At 31.3% G+C, this 22,925-nt stretch overlaps 1 protein-coding gene across 2 annotated transcripts in view; it reads right to left on the minus strand.

The window, feature by feature from the left end:
• bdg (sodium-dependent transporter bedraggled) overlaps nt 1–22,429 on the minus strand; it is a 270,270-nt gene extending 247,841 nt beyond the window's left edge. For both annotated transcript variants that reach the window (XM_072520797.1, XM_072520796.1), the window contains exon 1: nt 22,082–22,429. The gene's annotated coding sequence lies outside the window, so the exon portion shown is untranslated. The remainder of the gene's footprint in view (nt 1–22,081) is intronic.
• Nucleotides 22,430–22,925: the final 496 nt, after the last annotated feature.

Raw genomic sequence — 22,925 nt, forward strand, 5'->3', positions numbered from 1 at the left:
TCCCGGTTTTATTTGTTTTTCTAATTTTTTACGTCCCTTAAACAGGAAACATTCTAGAAATTTATAGTTTGCGGAAATAATAATTTTTCCATCACGGTACAGCAATAATAACGTTTCTGATAAAACCATTTTTGATAATTGAGAGTATTTTGTTATATTTATTATATACATAGTGAAATTTATTACGGCAACACTATATATAAATAGTGAAATTCGATATTCATATAAAATATAATATATATATATATATATATATATATATATATATATATATATATATATATATATATATATATATATATACATGTATAAACGCGTATAGTAAGCGTCACGCTCTTCCGGCAGGAATCTATGGAGGACTATCACCAAGCCGCAAAGTTCAATGCCAAAAATTTAATATTTCTTTGTTTTGCTATACCTTTTAATTGTTTTAAGAATTTTCATACACAATAAAGTTTTCACATGTTAATTTTTTAATATTTTATATGTAGTTTTATTGTATAATGTTACCTACAAAACATTTCATATTTGCCAAAAAGGGGGAGCAACTAAAAAATTAGTCTAGAGGAATTTTTAAATTTATCACTAAAACTATGTCAAATAGAGTTAAAATACATTGATGATGGTAGTTAAAACAAGTTTCATATGACTTGTAATATTAAATTATGTGAAAATATAGAAATAAGTATCTTACAACTTCTTAGAATAGGATTTTTTTAGTAGACGTCGACCACATCAAATATTGTAAATTTAATTCGAACGAAACTGATGGGATGTTTAGACTGCTTAGATTCAAGAAATAGAAATTTAATATGTATAGTACCATTAAACAGCGAAATTCCCCGATTTAGAAGAATTATCTATGTATGACTCAGATGTTTTTACCTGTAGCACGAAGAATGAAAAAACCGTTTAACCTGCCTACACATTGGCCTTTTTAGTTGTTCGTACACCTACTTTTCACAGTACGTGCAGGCAGGTACATAAACGCCAGATGGAATAACAGTGTAATTATTATTTTTAGGTCATAAAGAATCACATCTGTTGCGAAAGAATGTCTATAAAGACTGTAGTTTGCAGTTTGTGACGGTAAAAATCAAACGTAAACTGAGAAAAAATATAGAATATTTTATGGCTTTATACTGATAGCGCTGACATTTTGGAAATACTCTTTCCAAAAAATGTCTGTGCAAAACAAGAAACATTTTGGTCACAGATATTGAAAAATAGTAATACACTAATAAAGAAACCTTAGAATCTTTTAAGAACGCTGCAATAATATCGTTAATAGAGGTATTAATATCGTTAATGTGTGCAAATAGGTCGCAAAATTATGTTTTGCTCCCGTTTACTAATTAATATTTTATATACAGTGAGGGGCAAAATTATGGAATAAATTCATTTTTTCGAGAATTGGCGATTTTGGCGACAAATCCGTAAAGACGTCCATTTTTATTTTTCAGTTATGATTTTTTGGCATATACATATATACACTAGACTCCCTCTGTAACGAGAACTGAAATGACAGACTAATTACCTCGTTATAAGCCGATCTCGTTATATCAAATAACAAAAATACTGTATACACATATGAATATGTAGTTTTCTAAAACATTAACTTACTATAGTGAAGCCATTCGGAGCAATATAAGATGCTAAATATTGTTTGAATGGCGTATTTGAAAAAAAAGTTGTTTACTTTTATTGTCAATGATATACGTTAAAACAAAAATTCTGTATTCTGTAAATCTGTATAAAGCGTATTTTCAAGAATATCCTAAACTATTGGTTTTGCAATTGGAAAAAGTCTGTCGTTTTGACTGTTTTAAATTGTCCAGTATTCTATCTTTCATATTTTCTAAAGATGTGAAACAGTTGTATGCTTCTTCATTTGCGTTTTGTCCGTGGATAAAGTTTCTTACAACGTTTAAAGCACTTTTCACATCTTGTGTATTAGGACCTTCTTATTATTAGGTATATATATAAACCTAGAGCTAAGATTAATACTATTACATGAATTAATATTAAACTCAACAGTCTTCCGGGTTGAACCGCGTAGATTATAATCGCGCCGAGCTTTCGACATCCTCTTCAATGTCTTCTTGAGGGCTTCCGAGGTCTCATTCTCCCGAGCCCCCAGACAACACTACACTGATCACTAACCAACGCATTACTGGTGCTGGGAATAGAGGATGGGTCATTTATATCCTCGATGGTGCCGTGGTTTGGGTAGAGGTTGGCGTGGGGATCGGCACGGGGGTTAGCGCGAATATTTACGATGGCGGAATTTTAATTGGGAGGGTGGAGCGGACGATATTTTCTTTATGAGAGGTCACTATGTCGAAGGTAACCCTATGCCGTCATCTCTTTTAATGAGATAATTTGGCCTTTTTTCAATTTCTATTAGAAATTATTTCTATTTTATTAAATAAAATAATATCGTACAGGTAGATATGATTTGTGCAAACATGTGTAGAATGTCACGCAGAATTCTATTTCGCTATTTAAATTAAAATTCCATCCTACTCACAACATAACAATTAGACATTATATAAACAGGTGAACACATTAATCAAATTCCACACATGTCCTACAAATCCATTGAAGTGCTATGAAGAACCTGTATATGCCGTTTTCTAAATAGTTCAAATGGAATGTTTCGAACTTTTTATTTTGCAAATTAATATATTATAAATGCGTAAGCGACTGCCGGTTTTACTGTTTTCATGAGATGGTAAATACCTTGTGAAATGAACATTGATTGGTGCTTTCGAGATGCGATTTATCGCCGCATTCTGCGAATGCAGTAGCTAAGAAAGACAACAAATAAGTGTGATATAGAAGAACTATCTTTATTAATATATTCTTTGCCGAATTATCATTCAGACAGCCGAATAACACAATTGAAAAACTTATTATAAGTAAACTACAGATTATAAGCATTTTGTAGTAAAATTGTAAGTACAATAATTTACTATAAACTCAATTTTAAAAATGTTTTAGAGTATATGTACTATTTCAAATCTTCAGAAACAAAAGCCGTATTTGAAATTAATATGTAACATATTTTTTGAAGAATACAACATATAAAAAATTGAGCAAGAGCAATTACCCTTTCAGTCGATTTTAAAAAACACTAAAAACTCAAAAAGCCAAAAAGGCAACTTTAATCAAGAACAGTGTGCAACTTGATGGCAGCGAATATACAATTAAATAAGTTACAACATCCGTTGGTCCGTGGATTGTAACAAAAATATTGTCATGTAAGATTTAATGTCTTCTTCTTCGAGTGTCTTCTATCGGCAACAGTTTTGGAAAATTATTCTATGTTTTCGGTCTTTCTCAACAAATCGTTTGAGCCCTAACCTATTCAATCTCATTTGTTTTTAAGCCAGGAGCACTATCTTCGTCCTGGTCCACGTTTGCCCTCAATCTTACCCTCGATTACGAGCTGTAGAAAATCGTATCTCTTGTTATTCAGTACACGTCCGAGATATGAAGTTTTTCGCTTTTTTATGATTTCAATGAGATCACGTTCTCTGCTCATTCGGTGGGGATCTTCCAAGATGGTTTTATGTGTTCCAACAGTGTGGAATATATGTGGTACTAAATTGTACCTTTATAATTTTGCCCTAACCATTTCAATTCGGGCTCGGATCTTGGATCTTTAAGTCAGGATTGAGACCTTCATTGATGCAGTCGACCAGGTATTTAAATTTGGAGACTGGTTATTTCTGGACCGTATACATTTATGTGCACGGGTTTACTACTAATATTTTCATTTTTGCGGTGTTGATTTTCTAGGCCCAATAGATCTCATTCAACTGATATCTTTTTAAGATAGACACTTCTAACTTTGTCATCGACATAAGATATTTAATAATATTAATCTTCTTAATTAATATTAATATCAATCTTTTGATCCCTTAAGTGTGTTTTCGAATACAATTCCAGAGTATATCTTAAATAGGATCGGACTCAATACGCAACCTTGTCCCACTCCACGTTTAATTGGAGTAGCTTTTGATTTGTTAAATTGTATTGTTGCTACCTGGTGTTCATATACAATTCGTTCATAATACATATTTCCAACTGTAAACAATCGCACGTGAAAGAAAAACAGGGTTGTGCTGAGGTGTATTATATGATTTTTAAAAATATTTACTTCTTGAATCTAAGAATCTAAGAATGTAAGAATTGCTTGAAGTTTAACTGTGAGTAAAATTTAATTTTCAATTGAAGAAAAATGTGATAAAATAAAATATTTATTAACTGAGATATATATATATATATATATATATATATATATATATATATATATATATATATATATATATATATATTATTGTGATATTTAAAGTCTTGGTGCGCCAAGCAATAATTAGCTAATTAATTTTTTTGATTAATTAAAATTATTTAAATGATATGATTATGACTCTATCACAATTTTTAATTCTTTTATCTCAGGGTTAGATTCGTGCTTCAATATCTATGCTATTACATGTGAAAGGTAAGGTCCAAAGAATACCGGAATAATAAAAAACACATATGATCTAACACTATATATTGAAATAAAAATAATGAAATAATTCACACTCAAAAGTTTTCCATAAACAACTCTCATATAATGATTCTCAAAATTTTGTTCTACGTACGTGAACAATTCAAAATTAATGGTACAAACAATATTAATTGAAATCTCAAAATCCCAAACTATTCTAACTCTCCTAATCAAAATATTTATATCCTTTCTAAATTAAGTGTAAAAATTGTGTTATCAATAAAAGAAAAACTGCAGAAAACAAAAATATCTCTCTCTGATGATGAGTGGTCCAAATCCTTGTTCCTTGTAGACTATATTATCTCCTCTCAACCGCTCCCTATGTAATCAGCAATCTTACAACAGATTGTTGCACGTATATCGTCCTTAATGATCTCCTTCAAAAGCACAAATCATTTAAATTATGATAGCCTTTCTCCTCTCGATAAACTGAATCTCTCGTTGCCCGAATGAAAAATGACTCTTGGAATATCTTCTCTTTACGATAAACTGAATCTCTCGTTGGCCTGAACAGTGACTCTTGGAATATAAGTAGAAAATATGACTTACAATATTTTGCTGCTTCAGCTTCTGTCAGATACACTAACTCCACAAAAACTCACTAACATTCAACACTACTGCTTGCTACTTCTCAGGAACCGCCAGAGAACAATCACTGTTCGTCTTACAGACTTGGAAAACCAACTGATTATCTTTTCTCTCTCCTCAATCTAGCTAAACTTTCATTCCTACATACCTATCCCACCTTTTTTAATCTCCGCCAATCAAAACTCGTCACAATTCCCCCATTTTTTCATTTCGATAACAAACAAATTTTTACCTATAATTATAAAATTTCCTAAAACTTATTTACAAATAATATTTTTCTATAATTCTTAAAAACTAACAAAAACCTCTTTCTAAAATCTCTTCTATTGTCTTTAATCACTTCATTAATGTATTTGGAAAACCCGGTTCAATTGTCTTTGGATTTCACTTAAAATTATGCGGGTCACTCAAGTATAACAAAGAAATAATTTATGCATAGCTTACATTTTGTTTAGTACAGGTAATCCAAGAATTTAATAACTTTCCTTCTTCGAAATGTTTGTTGGTTATTATCCTGCTTATCTGAATTATTTTAATGTTTTTGAACTTTGAAATATTTTAATCAACCCAATATTTTTCTCGATTTTACATATCATAACAATATATATATATATATATATATATATATATATATATATACATATATATATATATATATATATATATATATATATATATATATATATATATATATATATATATATATATATGTAGCATCATCATAAGTTTTTCAAAACATAAAAACCTACCATTTAAATTATTTAGAGTCTGAGGAGCTACATGTGCTGCTTTCTTCGTCTGGATTGTCCAACTGTTATCCAACTTCCACATTTTGAACACTACTTTTTGTTTAACGTGTGTCACACATTATTTATACCATGTTGAAGTAATATTATTTATTGCATCATAAAACTATTTTTCATGTTTGCAAATTTAAGTATTGTTTTTGGCGGCTACATAATTTTTCATTTCTGTCTAAATGAGTTCAATCGGATTGAGCTCACAACGGTATGAAGGCAGCTTAAAATTCATCAGATGAGTTAATAATACTTTTGCAATCCCCAATTGGTTTTGGTGTCGACAATGTTCCTGTATTTAAATAAAATAATGGGGAAACAATATCAGTACCGGTTTTATCTGCTACTCTCAATAGAAATTGCACTTTTCGACTTTGTGGGGTTCTCTTGCATTTCTCAAGGAGTTCGTCTGCTGTATCAGTGTTTTACATTTTTCTTATCATATCTACTTACCTTCAATAACTTAAGGTAGAAATAGAGAAAAATAATATGTATTGTAATAAAACCAACGTCATCGAAAGTATCGGTAAAGTTATGAAACTGCATCCTGTATACTTTTCGAGCCCAAAAAAAAGAAATAAAACTTTTCGAAACATCAACAAGTTAAAATATTGGTTTCTCCTACCTTTACCTAAGTAATTACTACAAGCTAGTTTTACTTTTGATGAATAAATACTTTGTTTTTGGATACTAAAAGTTTACTACATAAAAATACTAGTAAAAAAATTATAAAAAATAACACGACCAGTAAATAACTTAATAGTAACTATAACGGTACAAAACACAAAATATATTAACTTATAAACTAACACGCTACAATTTGAATATAATCAGACTGAGCAGTTTGGACCTGTAAAATGACAATCATTCTCGCTTAAGGCGATAAATCATATTTAATACTCTCTTGGCCGAATGAGAAGGCGCATACCGTCGGAACACGTGCGTGTCAGACCTCGATAATTTGTTTATAGTTGGGAATATGCAATATGAATAGAGTATAGAGTATACTAAATGATTTTTAGATCTTGGGAGTCTAGAGTCTAGGATAGAATAAGAATGTAACCATTTTATATACGTACACGTACGTGTATATTATTAAATGTAAAATGCTGTATATAACTGTACCTTACCAGGTGTGGTTAGTACCAGTTACCAGATAGTAACAAAAGTTATGTAGGAAGACGGGTAAATTCTTAATACTTAAGCAATGGTGATGTGTTCTTTGATTTGTACTTCCGGCGTCTAGTCGGTGCTAGAGGGGCAAAAATCACGAGTGCACTACGGGCAACCCACAATAAGGAAATATGAACTCAAAATAACAATAAGGACCCTTGAAGAATATCAACATTAATAAACACTACACATCTGCTGACATGTGAAGGATAAGCTATATTCTGTTTGAGAATTATTGATAGCTCAGTGTAATGCCATAAACTACTTAGTGATGAACCAAAAGTCCTTTTCAAAAGAATAAAACATTGTTTTGAAAACCATTATTGTGCGTATTTTTTATTATTGTATGAATATTTATTTAAAACGTGAATATTTTTGAACAAACCAAGGCATGTGCTATATAAGCGCATATTTTTCACTTTTTACTTTTATGTAGTTTATTTAGTCTAACAATTTTTCCCTTTAGTGCATGCCACTGGATTTTATTGAATTTTACTAGCTGTTGTTTTCTATCTTTAGGTGTCTCGACCATTTTAGATAAAGTATGTAACACTAAAGAAATTTCCCAAGCTGCATACAACATAAACACGTAGGAATGATCAATTTAGAAAAATTCTTCCCGGTCGTGTTCCCTATTGCCTTAGTTCGAGATCTGGCAAGCTTCCACATTGCAAAATCTGTGATAAATCATTCAAATTAAAAAAGAGAAGTCAGTCGAGGAGTGAGTGGAAAAGGCCATCGTAAATCTTTCAATTTAAAGACAAAAATCAGGTCAGTTGCAAAATACGAGGTTTCAACTCAACATCCATTCGTAAAAGTTTTTGAAGCCATAACTGATTTTATTTGTGCCGAAAAATCGGTGTTTTTCTGTTTCGTTTTTGTAATCTGATTATCTAATAGATTCTCAGTTTATTAGGCTATAAAAAGAAACAAAGAAATCTTATTTTCCTCCAAATTTTACGAACGACCTAAAATCCTTGAAAATGTTATAAATGAGGATTTTTCCTTTATTTACCCTTGCTCTAGTTACAGTAGGTACCCCGTTAGCAAATATGTTACGAGTATTTTTGGATAAATACGTATCCCAATATAAGATAACTCGAATTCGAAGAAATCTTTACCATTTTTAGAATCTGGGTTATCTGACATCATGTAATGAATTTAGAACTACTTATCTAACAGAATCAAAACATTTCGGGACATAGTTTTTTTATAGTTTTTTTCCATATCCCAGATCTTGACATCTGATAAATTAAATGTGTGGTCTGTTGTGTTGGAATGGTGTGTGCTACTGCACAAGAATTTTTTGTTTTGAAATCACTTTTGTGTTGTGTAATTCTTTGTTTTAACCACTGTGATGTTTGCCCTATATACTGCCCATCACATTCGACCCAAGAAAGTTGGCAAATGATATGACTTTGATTTAGAAGCGGTGTCTGGTCTTTAGGCTTCGAGAATAAGCTGTAGTTGGATATGCTGTTATATTTGGCTATTTTGATTTCAGGAACTCCACTCAGCAGCTTAATTATATTGTTAGTTAAGTCATTTACGTAGGTTAACTTTATAAATATATTAAGGCGCATTTGAAGGCCGAACATAGTGCGCATATTAATTCAGATTTGAATTACCTTAACACTTTAAAGAATAATTTTGAAAAGAGAACAACAATAAAGTCTCTATTTACTGCTCATACTTCAACTAATAATCGTGTTCTTGAGTCTAGTTATCAAATTTCTTCATTCATCGCTAAAGCTGGAAAAAATCATACTGTATGAGAGAATTTAATAAAACTATCAATATCAGCATTTCTTGAAACGGTTCTTGAAAACGATGACAAAGATGTAAAAACTATGGCACTCAGTAACAGTACTGTTAGCAGTTGTTACTAGTAATGCTTTGATAAGTGATCAGTGTAGTAGTGTCTGGAGACACGGGAGACTGAAACCTCGAAAGCCCTGAAGAAGACATCGAAGAGGATGTCGAAAGCTCGGCGCAATGATAATCGACGCGGTTCAACCCGGAAGACTGGTGAGTTAAATATTAATTCCTGTAATAGTAGTAATCCTAGCTCTAACTGTACTAACCGCGGAAACCTTTCGGAACATTATATAAGATGCGAATCCAGAAATGATTCTTGTGCATTGTGTTATTCATTGGGAAAAACTTGGTAGCTAAAAACATCTCACCTGTTCTAACTACGTCGAGGAATTTGCCAAATGTAAGCGTCTCTTCAAGCTATTTTGTGAAGAACAAAATGAAAACCAGGTGAAACTTTTACTTCATACTCTACTAAGATTTATGAACAGTTTGATACTCTTAGTAATTTTTTAAGCGACAAACCTGAAATGAAGTATCTGTTAACAATCGATGGAAAAGCATTTGTGAGTTAAAATAATAAATTAATATACTTAGAACAATTTTTATTAAAATTAATTGGAATTTGAATTTCAGTTTTTCATTATACGTTTTGAAATTTTACTTAATATATTTTGTTAACAATTTCCTAGTAAGTTCTTCCTAAAAACCTACCACTTAAGTTTCTTAAGAGAACAATTCAATTTTTTAATATTACGCAGTATGTATGTTACATAGGGGTAGGGGCATAAGAATTTTAGAAAAGTTAAGGTAGAGTATGACACAAAAAAGGTTGGAAAACAATGATCTAAGCTGTCTGCAAAAACTACTACACCGACAGCATATCTAATATTATTTAGATGGATTGCATTGACTAATATGCCTTCCTGTTGTTTTTCCAGTGGTTGCGCGAAAATATGTTCAGAATATATATATATATATATATATATATATATATATATATATATATATATATAAATAAATAAATATATGTTAAACAACAACGGGGAAAGAATGCACCCTTGTTCCAATCCTCTATCTAAACATCCACATAAACGTTGGCTGTTTGGTTGTAGGATATATTATTATAAATATGACTTTCAAGTCTCTGTCATCTAAACCCACAGCAACTTACTTTCCATGGCTTAACACAGCACTACCGTTTACCACCTCTAATTAGCTCGCATCTAATATTTTTATAATTCATCAATAGCAGTAATTTTAATCGCTCCGGTTCTTTCAATTTTGGCTATAACGAGTAACAGTTAAAATTTATTTATTATTCCAAAAATAACTGTCGAATATTGAATACAAGTGAGTCAACCAATTAAAAAGAGCACCATTACAAAGTGACGTCATAAATTTATGTAAGTATTAATAAAGTAATTGTCATTAGACTCGAAAATGAGTAAGCTCGTTATAAAGTACTTATTAAGGCTAGATGTATCCAAGACGGAATAATATTCTTCTTGTGAGGTCATTTAATTAATTTAGTGCGAGTAGAAACTACTTTGGCCGTTATACACTTTTCACACAATTCTTAAATAATATTTTTTGAAAACGATTTGCGGAGTGGTAATCGAAACGTTACATTTTAGTTAAAAATGTAATTTTCATTACAATCAATTATGGCTTAATCCCATATAAACATAATATTTAATCTCCAAAGAACCTAGTAAAAACACTTAATGGAGAAGTAGGAAAGCGATATAGTCGAGGAAATGAAGCAATGAACTTTCGAAAATTGGCGCAGTAAGACGGATTGAGATGAAGTTTGAAATTTTTTATTTCTTCAAGATCGCATTAGTTCACAAAATTTCCTGACACTCTCACGAATCGAATGCACCAAACTGCATCTCAATCCGCCTTACTGCGCCGATTTTTGTGCTTTATTGCCTCGACTAATATCATAGAAATATTATTTTATAAATGCATAGAGCTTAACACCTTCACGTTCACTGTACTACCGGCTGAAAAAGACGTAATATGTTTTCGTAAAACACGTCTATTTCCATCTTGCGATTAACACACAAACTAAAGCGGTTAATAGAAATTAACATTCCAGATACCTGGTTTCTTATCTTAAAGAATTCTATATACAGAATGATAATTTATTATCAGACGTATCCTACCGATAACGCATACAAGGTAGTTACAACGAATTATACGTCTATATTTTTGGTGGAACTTATTTTCTAATATGAGATTACCAGACGAATTTAAGTGATATAGAAAATTAAGTTTGGTATTCCCAGTTGTCTCAGTCAATATTTTTTTTAATAAAATTAGAAAAAACGATTAACATAAGTGGTTTAAAACAGATATATTACTACATTTAGCTTTGCAAATTGATATTATTAGACAATTGAACACATATAGATTGTCTCAAAGTGACTAGTCTGTACAGGATAAATGCACAACATCGATGCCATACTTCTTTGCAAACTTGTATTAAAATAAACTTCACTTCTTACTACTTAGCCTAATCCATCTTTTGTGTTGAGGGTAGCTTAAGTACTAATGCCCACTAACGACCCTGTCTGGCCTTCTGTCAGTGGTTCTCAAACATAAATAATATTTGCTACAACATACTTGGGTTAAATTAAAATAAAATAGAAATTAAGAAATGCCTTTTATTTATGTCACACAAGCAGTTTGTTTTTAATTCTACAGTATGTGCTAGCGATACAAACCATTTGTTTATAGATTTAAATAAAATCGAATAAAATAAAACTAAAATATAAAGAAACATTTTAGTTATGTATTGTTCCGTTCAAAAGTTAAGGGGAGAAGGACTTTTAAAATTCGCACTGTATATGTTGGCAGTAACAAAATGTAGAAATATCCGAAAATAAAACTATTAAATAAGTTGAAAATAAAAGAAGTCATTGTATTTAATTTCGTGTGTAAGTAATCGTAATTGTACACCATTATATTTAGTTCCTTTTTCTGTCAATCGCTGTCACATTTAGTTTCTGCTTCACTATCATTTTCATCGTTATTATCGTCACTGTCATCACTATTTCCGTTATTTATATTTATAATAATTGGTTCGATATCATCCAACAAATTGTCAATTTCCCACATTTTTTTTCTGTTGCTATTACGTGGTTTACGTAGTTTTTCCATTTCTCTGGCGTAATGACCTGGTACGCTGCTGCAATTAAATTTCGCATTTCAGCTTCTTTAAAATTCCAGCTATATATCGTTTCACTTCACTCCAAACCATTTCGATGGGATTGAGTTCACAGTGATAGGGTGGGAGCCTCAGATTCTTCACATTATGCTTTTTGGCAATATCTTCTATTATGTACCTGTCATATTTTGCTTTGAAGGCCTTGACTACATCAAGTAACTCGCATTTTAGGTAGTCTTCTTCAAAAAATAGGTCCTTTGACAGAAGCCATTCTTGAATATCTTTTTTTAGTGTTGAACTGTTGGGAATTTGTTCTGACTTTCTGCTGTGATAGGAGGCATTGTCCATTACCACAACAGTTTTTTCTGGCAAATTTAGCATTAAGTTATTCGTTTCGTCGTGGTAGTCCTGAGTATTTTTCTTTGGCAAAAACGTGAGCTCTGCTCCATCAACAAATCCACTGGTAGATCCTTCGTACAATAAAACGAACCGTGCACCACGAGCTGTTAAAGCTTTTACTCCTGTTGTCAGACCACGAACAAAAGCATCGCGATGAGATGTAATTGTTTTACCAACCCATTCTTTTTTCACACTGTGCCCGATATTTACCCATGATTCATCAAAATACACTATGCTGTATCCTTCTGCACGGTATTTACGAATTTCGCGTAAATAACGATGACGCCACGAGATGATTTCTGGTTTTTCAATCAAAATTGAATTTCTGCCACGTTTTATAAACACAAAATCCATATCACTCAGCAAGCGATATAGCGTGGCCTGTGAAAACATGGGCAAAGTTTCTTCGACATTTACAACAGCTAATATGGTGTTTATTGTTGGTGGTATGTTGTCACGAAAAAATTGATGAACTATTCTACGAATTTGGCCCCTGACACCTTCATCGTACTTGTTGTCACGAGAATTACCAACCTTTCGCTTCTTGGGCTTTTCTTTGGAGATTGTAATCCAGCAGGTGATGAATATTCCTGTCGTATGCGAAACAGAGTCTTTTCGCAAACACCACTCATTTCTGACACTTTCCTAATTACACTTGATACAGAATCGTTGTTATCCTGATTAAGATGATAATTAATAATATTCATTAGTATCTGCTTCTCTGAAAGTTTCAGAGCTTTTCCACGTTTTCATTGAACAATGTCCTCCATTTTGCGGAAAAATTCGGCGTCAAATATAACAATAGCCAACAACAGAAAATAACAATAATTGCCAACAGCAAATCACAACAACAGCCACCAGCAAATAATAACAATAACAAAACAGTAACAGTACATCCAAGATGGTACAAATAATCGTAACTCGAATATGTTTACGCGCTCCAAAGAACAAATAAAGACTAATTAAGGCCCTGGATGTATCAAGCTTTTAAACATAAAATATTCTGTACAAGAATTACTCTAATTGTTTCTTAATTACTGAATAACTTAGAAGAAAGTATTTGCAGTTGATATCAATCAAAATTACAAATTCCTTACACATTATGGCAGTAATTAGCACCACAGGAACATAAATAACATTTTAAATTTGGCAGCTAGTAGAAATTACCGGAATTATTTTAAACTTTGAAACAAATGTTTATTTAATGCACATTTTATTATACTACTGCTACTAATAAAATAATGTATAGTATTATGTAAAATTATTAGCAAACAATATTTGTAAATTACATAAAATTGTACGTGAGGACTTGTTAAGAACTCCTGGTTTATTCCGTTTATTTTGAAAGATAGACCATAGAGAACGCCATCGCTCCCTGCATAAAACTGGCAACGTCTTGGCGAAATTCCCATAAGGTTAACATTGCATATCTTACCCTGTACAGACTAGTCACTTTGAGACAAAGTTTAGTCCATTCGTTCACGGTTTTTGCTGAGAATTTTAAAGCACCCCTTCGATTGTCATGAAATCTGAAATGCACATAGGAAAGATGTTAAAGAAAAAAGTTATATAGAGCCGATATGAAAATATTTAACCTTGAAATAACTCCCGAAATCGATAGAGAATTCAATTTATAACAAAAAAATGTTATGCAGACTTTTCTTGGTAAGTTATTCACGCATCAAATTGTTGATTTCCTACTTAAAAAATGAATGTTTTTGGATGGTTTTTTAAAAATAACTTGCAAACAGTAACTACATTTTAAGCAAAAAGCCATAACAATCAAATGGAAATTTTTCAAAATAATAGATCAAATGTTTTTTTAATTTTTATCGCGGCTCTACAACCCGAGTTACACCCTGTTGAAGGTGAGGATTTATTTAAATAATTAACCTGCAATCGAAACTGTTATCATCAAATAACGTGAAAAGAAGAGTTTTTAAAAAAAATCCTCACAAAGTTTTTAAAAGTATTTAATGAGATCTTTAAAATGAACTAAGGCATAAGTGATTCGGATGGAAAAAGTCTGAGTTATTAACAAAAAACACGATTATCTCATTAAAAAAAAAGAAAAAACGGTTATTGGCTTTTTCACAAAAATGAAGATTAATCTTATTCCATGTAAAATTAGTTTTATTTATGTATCAACAACGTGTACTAAAGTTCTAACCACTTTAAAATGACTAGATTAAAAAAAACGGGTGTGGCAGTCCAGTGGGACTGCCGGTGGAAGTTACACTTCTATACACGCATTCGCCGTTACAAATTTATTTGGGAGTCAATCTGCACAATCATTACATATGTAATTCTATAAGTAAGACATAGCAGAAAGAGAAACAGAATTAATAACAACTTACTAACAATGAAGGATTGAATCAATATTTTAATGAAAATGTATATTTTTATTTCCATATGTATGAAAGGAGTTGAATGCAAAAATTTTTTTACACATACTCTGCAGTAAAATTCATTGTTTATTGTGTTATTAATATAATAATACATTACAAATTAAACTGCCTTATTCATAAGTATTTAAAAATGACAATAATATACATAAAAAAAATACACTACAATACAGTGCAACATAATACCGTATAATAATACAATACAAATTAAAATGTAATATCCATAAGTATTTAAAAATGACAATAATGTAACAATATTAATAAAAAAGTCCTCCCCGACTGGAAATCGAACCCCGGTCTCCCGCGTGACAGACGGGGATACTGACTACTATTCTATCGAGGACATGACACAAAAATATTTTAAAATTGACAGTTCTGGATCATACAGTGATTGATTGAGATTATTATTTTGAAATACAAAAGACTAATATAATTATGAACATTTAATAAATAATACAAAACATATCACATAAATAATAATATTAATAAATATTTTATTATATGTATAATATTATATGTATATATACAGTGTGGAAACCACTTAAGTATGGAATAAAATTGTTTTTGTCCTTATTTTAGAAAATAATAAAAAACGTTGAGATACCTTAACTTTTAAATTTAAATGTGCGCTTTTTAAACTTAAATTTGAATGTACAGGGTGATCCACGCAAGTCTGGCATAGTCCATAATCTGTATTTTAAATGAAACACCCTGTATATTTTTATGTTTTTAAAAGCTCCTTAACAACCTCATCTCAACGAACTATATCATGTAGGGTCTATTATGAATAATAAAAGGTGAAATTTTAAAATTAAGTATAATTTGGCAATAACACAGTCTCCTATAAAACTCGTCCCGAACTTTGTTTAAAGTTTGAGGTAAAATATTCCGTATTTCTGTAGTTATCCTTTCTTTGAGGTCTTAAATGCTAGTTGGTTGTGTTGCAAATACTTTGTTCTTGAGATAACACCACAGAAAAAAATCCAAAGGCATAAGATCTTACGACCTAGCTGGTCACTCAATACTACCCCTTCGTCCAATCCATTTATTGAAGAAGATTTCATTCAAGTAATTTCTCACCATTAAAGCATAATGGGGTGTTGCACCGTCCTGCTGGAACCAGACAGTTTCATGCGGTAGGGTCAGATCTATTGGATTGGGATATAAGTTAGCCAACTGAGGAAGAATATCGTCTCTTAGCATGCTTAAATATTTTTCCGCTGTCAAATTACCATCTACAAATATAGGACCAATAATATGATCTCCTATAATAACTGCCCAAACATTCAACTTTTGGTGAGTGTGTGTCTCACGCCTCCACAGAGGATTCTCCGCTGACCAATATCTATAGTTTTGTCGATTTACGTCTCCGTTCAATGTAAATGTTGATTCAGCAGAAAAAAGAATTGGACCAAGAGCTATTTCATTTGTGTTAATTTTATCTATCATTCTTTCGCAGAAATCTGGATCGTCTTCTGTTAGCTCCTGCACAAAGTTTGACATGTCCAAGTTCTCTGAATTGTGCATAAATTTTAGACACAGTAACTTGTGCAATATTAGACAACTGAGGATACCTCTGATTAAAAAAGTTTGCTACTTCTACAATTCTCCCCGTAACCGATCATCATTAAAATGTCAATTCGTTGAGTCTCAGTTAAATATTTAATTTTTATTTCTGCAAGAAATTAGCTTTTAATTAGGAATTTATTATTTTATAAATGTAAAATGTCAACAAACCAACAACTGATTGATAACAATCCGCATTATTTACCGATTTAGTTTAATTAGCAGACTATCTAGACAGTTTTTACCTATTGATAACAAAAAATGCTAACACGGTTACTAAACCCTATTCATTCTACAAATTCCCAATCGTCAATAGAACCACGTGTAAGCCAAACAGGGTCGTACTGATGTACGACCTATGTATCATATGATTTTTAAAAATATTTACTTTTGAAACTGTTAGTGTAAGAATTTCTTGAAAATTAATCATTATATCACAATTAAACTAAACACGAATAAAAAATAACACGACCAGTAAATAACTTACCAATAACTATAACATAAATATAACACAATATATTAATTTAAAAATCAACACGATACAATCTGAATTTAAAAATAGCCTCTTGACGAATGAGACGGCGAATATCAACACGTGCTCATGTTTACTGATGGGAATTTGGTAAACGAATAAACTTTAAACAGAAATTTTCCCCAATATACTGACACTTATAGTAGAAGTGTATTGTCTGTATTTAGCTAATTAAAAATAATACCATAACACGTGATAAATTATTAATTTCAAAATTCCACCTTGTATTATTCATTATAGACCCTACATGATATAGTTCGTTGCAATCAGGTTGTTAAGAATCTTTTAAAAACATAAAAATATACAGGGTGTTTCATTAAAAATAAGGATTATGGACTATGCCAGACCTGCGTGGATCACCCTGTACATTTAGATTTATGTTTAAAAAGCGCACATTTAAATTTAAAAGTTAACGTGTCCCAGAGTTTTTTATTATTTTCTATAATAAGGACACAAACAATTTTATTCCATAAGTGATTTCCACACTGTATCTTTATATAATATATATAATATTAAATTATATATACAAAAGGAACATTTTTATATTCGAGAGAGGAAGAGAGAGAAAATATAGCTTCTGTCTCTCTCTTACTCATTATCTTACATATGTAATGGTTTCACAGATTCACTCCCATACAAATTTCCAACGTGGAGCGCGCGTATAGAAGTATAACTTCAAAAACAAAGACTAGATTTAAAAAAGTTTGTGAGTATTTTGCTGCTCCGAAATAGTTGAAGTGTTCATGGAAATAACCGGCTATGTCACAGATTCACCATTTTCAGTTATTGGATCGTTTAATTTTTAGTCCGTTGTATCTTTGTTGCTAGCTCGAGTCTTAGACTTCTAAAAAAATCTATAACAGGAGATATATTTTTCACATTCTGTGAATAGTTTAACTTTGCTATTATAATTCCAGCCCTGGGAATTCAATATTGTATCTTAAAAGGTAGTAACTTAGCCGCTGTTTCCCCTGGGGTAAAAAAACGGAACCCCAGGTTCCGAGGAAGATTTACAATATTTTATCGTCAAAGAATGGACTAAGAGGGTAGTTCGAGAACAACTAATCTAATCAAAATTACACAAAGTATCGATTTTAACTTCCTCATAAGTCAGAATCTGCAGAACAAATAACCGCTGAGTCTTCTTCAAGAAAACACGTAAACTGAACAAACCCGAAGGACCAGGTGCTAAAAAAAACCGAAATTGTACGGAATGATAAAAAGCTGAGGGAAACAATGAAAAGTAAAGACGACGATAAAAAGGTAAATAAAGTCACTACATATTGTGATATCTGCGAGTGAAAACCAGCTTAGTGTTTATCATGTTTTTATGTTAAACACAGTGTATAGATAAATTTTAATATTTATATTAACAATATTACCATTTAGTTTTTGTATAATTTTTTATATAAATATGTATTTTTGCACAATGTTTGTTCACAATAAAGTTTCAGTTTTTTATTGGAGAATATTAAATGCAGTTCTTAAGAATTTCTTTTTATGTTTTACCAGATAGCATAACCTGGTACTAGTTTCCCACAAGTTTGTGTGTTTCTTACATGTATAATGCTATCACTACACCTGAATCTTATAAAACGTATACATAGGGGGCCCTCACATTTCTTAAGCACTCCCAGTCAATTTCGACTGGTGTGTATACTTAAATATACAAATCTATAATACCAATCATTTAGGACTGGTAGGCAAACAATCATTATCGTTTAGCCTCAAAAGTCCACTGCTGAACATAGGCCTCTCCCTTGTGTTTCTAACCCAGTCTATTTTGCGCCATACTCATCCAGTTTTTATTTTGTTTTCTTAAATCATCATCCCATCGAGTAGGTGCTCGACCGACGCTTCTCTTATCTTCCCTTGGTCTCCATCCAATAACCTCTTTGTCCATCGCCCATCCGTCATTCTAGTTGTGTCCTGCTTATCTCCATTTTAGTCTGGCTATCCTTTTGATGACATCAGTCACCTTGGTTCTTCTCCTGACCTCTTCGTTTTTTATTTTGTCTCGCAGTGTTATTTCTAACATGGATCGCTCCATTCTTCTCATGTGACTCTCAGTTTGGTAGCCGAGGCTTTTGTTAAAATAAGTGTTTCTGCTTCGTATGTCAATACTGGGAGGACGCATTGATCAAATACTTTTCTCTTCAAGTATGTGGACAGCTCACTTTTAAAAGTTTCTCTCAGTTTTCCATATGCTATACACCCAAGACAGATTTTTCTCTTCATTTCATCGGTCTGATTATCCCTGCCAATCATAATTTATTCCATTTGTAATATAAACTATTCCTCTGGGATGTTGCCTTCATCGTACATATGGTTGGGAATTCGGGTGAGTCTCTCTATATTACAATCTTCTAAGGCTTCTCATCTACTTTCCCTAATATCTTCATTTTTTATTTTATCTTTCTTGTCATTCCACTCATCCATTTAAGCATTCATATTTCTGTAATATAAAGCAAATTACTGAGAAATCACTAGAGTATAATAGAACAGCATTTCTGTGTCTGATTGACCTAAAGAAACGTTTGACAAAGTAAGATTCAAAGATGTAATCCATCTTCTGTAATAGAGAAGTTCCCCTGAATATTATAAAAACTATTGAAAACATGTACCAAAACAACAAAATGGACGTCAGAATAGATGGACAACTTACAGAAGAGCCCCATGTTTTTCAATTTGATCATGGATGAAATCATCAAAAGCGTTAACAAATGAAGATGATACAGAATGGGAAACAAAGAAATAAAAATACTGTTACGAAGATGACGCAATACTGATAGCCCAAGATGAAGATAGTCCGCAAAGACTGGTCCACAGCTTTAACATGTAGTACAAAAAGCAAACTGTCTTGTAAAAAGTATGACTCATTACTGTTTAAATAATGCCCTAATCTTAAATGGATCAAAGACCAATATAGTAACCTTTTCACCTTCTACTATGCAGATTAGTCCATTAGTAAAACTTGACAATGGGTCAGTGGTAAATATCCACTCCACTAAGTTGTTAGGTGTTTACCTGGATTCTAATTTGTCTTGGAGCTCTCACGTTGATTATGTAGTGGGAAGATTGTCTGCACTGTTATGTTCTATGGCAACTTAGGAATTTTGTCTCCCTAGATATCTTATTCGGCAATTTATTACGTTGTACGTTAATGAACTAATTATTAAAATATTACACGATATGTTTTCAATACACGGTGAAACTATAAAATATTAAGAAGTTAAGAAAAATGTGAGATTACAAATTAAGGGATTAATTTGTGATTGAACACTCGGAAAGCGATTATTTAAATAACTGTACTTGCCCAAATAGTCACTCTAGAGGTATTTTGTAAATCGCAACCGATTTTTTGAGATTTCGTTTTTAGGGTATATTAAAAAAAATCTCAAGATTTTAATAAATTTGTTATTAAAAAACAGTTTGAAAAAGGGATGACTTTTTAGCTTATAAACATTTATAATAACTTTTTTTATGTCATACACTTGTACCTAAGTAAGCTCAATAAAAATCTGGTGAAAAAACACACTTTTATAAAAAAAAAAACGTAACCTTCTGTGACCAGATAGCATTTTTTTTTCTTAAAAACCATACCATCCATAAAATCCATTGTTTATTAAGATTAAGAGCTGAAACTTAACAAACTGTAAAAGAAGATCTAAATTTTATGATCCAACTGATAGATGGCATACATAGTGACGAAATAAAAGTTATAACCCGTTAAAATGATTGTAAAACACCGCCACTGAAAAGTGGAGGGGTGAACTGTTGCTGCAATATCTCAGCTTGTTTCTTGTTATTGGTCGAAGGTTCTGTTTTTTTTTTGGAAGTGTGCTTTTTCCTTTTGGTTGAGCTTACTTACAACTGTGTGACATAAAAAATATCAAAGTTATAAATGTTTAGAAGCTAATAAGTCAGCCCTTTTTCAAACTGTTTTTTAATAACAAATTTAATAAAATGTTGAAGTTTTTTTTTAATAAACCTTATAAATAAAGCAATAAAGAATCTATTGCGATTTACAAAATACCTCTAAAGTGACTTTTTGGGCAAGCACAGATGTTTAAATAATCGATCTCCGGGATAAAACAAATTGAATAATGTATAAACTATTTGGACGTTATGTTTGAAATTTGGGATACTTTAATAATTCATTAACTGGCACAATTTTAGGTATTTATATTACATGTGTTTATGCAAAAAACAAAGTTATTAACATTTATAAAATACTACAAAAATAAGAGTTTTTTTTATAGTTATCTCGGCCAATTGTTTATGTATTTTATTTTAGAAACTCTCAAAATAAAGAACTTATTATGATTTAAAACTTTCATTTGAAAATTTTTTCTCTAGGATGTATAATAAAGTTTTTATATGCAAAAAACTATGTTGTTCACTTTTTAAGACTGTTTAAAAAAACAAAACAAAATTAGCTGTAAGTCTTCACGGACTTCTTCACATTTTATCAGCTATCCCTCGTATACCTTATAGAACCTTCGAATATCTGTATAAGATTTTTTCTGCTTTTTTTCTTCATTGACTGGAGTACAAGTTGGTACAAGTATTAAAGCGAACAACCACGTGATTTTACAAAACTTTTCACATTGTCCAGCAAAATGAAATATCGGATATTTACATGTACCTATTAACTTTAAAACATAATCAATTATGATTATTAGGTGCTAGCGTTAAGGAATTCCATATAATTATAATATTCATATTTTTAACAATGACATTATAAACGTAAAGTTTAATTTGCATTTTAAGTTGTTTTTTCTATTCCTAATAATTGGAAACATCACAATTTTTGTTTAAAATGCCCACAGTGTTGACAAAAATACTTTAAAGCTTGTTACTAATAAACCAAAGTATCTGTATCATTATACCTATCAAATTTTTGGTTTAAACTAGTTGAAATATGTACAAAAACAATTTAAAATTTGTTATTAAAAACGAAATAATGGTATTTATTATATATCTGGTATCTACGATTGGTGTATACATAAAAATTACCAGTTGTTGAATTTTACACGTTAATAAAAATTGAAATTGTTTAAAACTTACAGGTTTTCAGGAGTGTCCACGGCAACAATAATCCAACGTGGGTAAAATATCACCTGAGGACGACAAAACCAGTAACCGGGGTAACAAGTGTTCACTTACAACAAATCACCAATTTTTTATCCAAAAGAAACAACAATAACTATACACTACTCACGGACACTAAACACCGAAGAACTAACGACAAGACAAGACGCTCTCTTCCAGGTAAGCGAAATCGAAAAACCAGAACGAGGAAAAAATTCTGAAGAGAAGAAGTCTTGCTTAGCGGAGGCTGTTGGCTTGCGCTTGTAGTTGTAGACGGTCACCACTGGTTAAACCACTATGTGCCGTCACCGACCGACGGACGACGGACACTAGAGGAAAATATGTGCTGTGGCCATTGACGTGCCTCGGGTGGGGAGACGGGTCGGTTGAAAGGTCATCCGCGCGTAGAGGGTGAGTTTGTAATGTCTTGGAGGCTATAATGGATTTTGATTTCAGGATATTATTGTACGAATATTTGCTAATAAACGATTAAAAGTACAATTTTAGAATTTATATCTTATTTTATAATTTCTAAATTATCGTAGGGTTAAATATGAAATATGACTAAAAAAATTAGAGTAGATGGATAGGTTAGTTCACAAATGTAGGTAGTTTATCAAAAAGTATTAAGAGCGTAGGCGCAAAATTTCGGGCCAATGCTTTTTAAATGCATTCATTTTTTTCGAATCCTAAAAAAAAGTAATAAGTATTTTTGAAAAATTTAAACGCAGAATGAAAGAATCCATTATTGCTGAGGGCCGAAAGTTCCTGAAAACTTCTATAATGTTTATTTTAATAAGTTACAGGGGTGAAAAAAAGG

The sequence above is a fragment of the Diabrotica undecimpunctata genome, chromosome 1, assembly GCF_040954645.1.
Source record: "Diabrotica undecimpunctata isolate CICGRU chromosome 1, icDiaUnde3, whole genome shotgun sequence".
Lineage (NCBI taxonomy): Eukaryota > Metazoa > Arthropoda > Insecta > Coleoptera > Chrysomelidae > Diabrotica > Diabrotica undecimpunctata.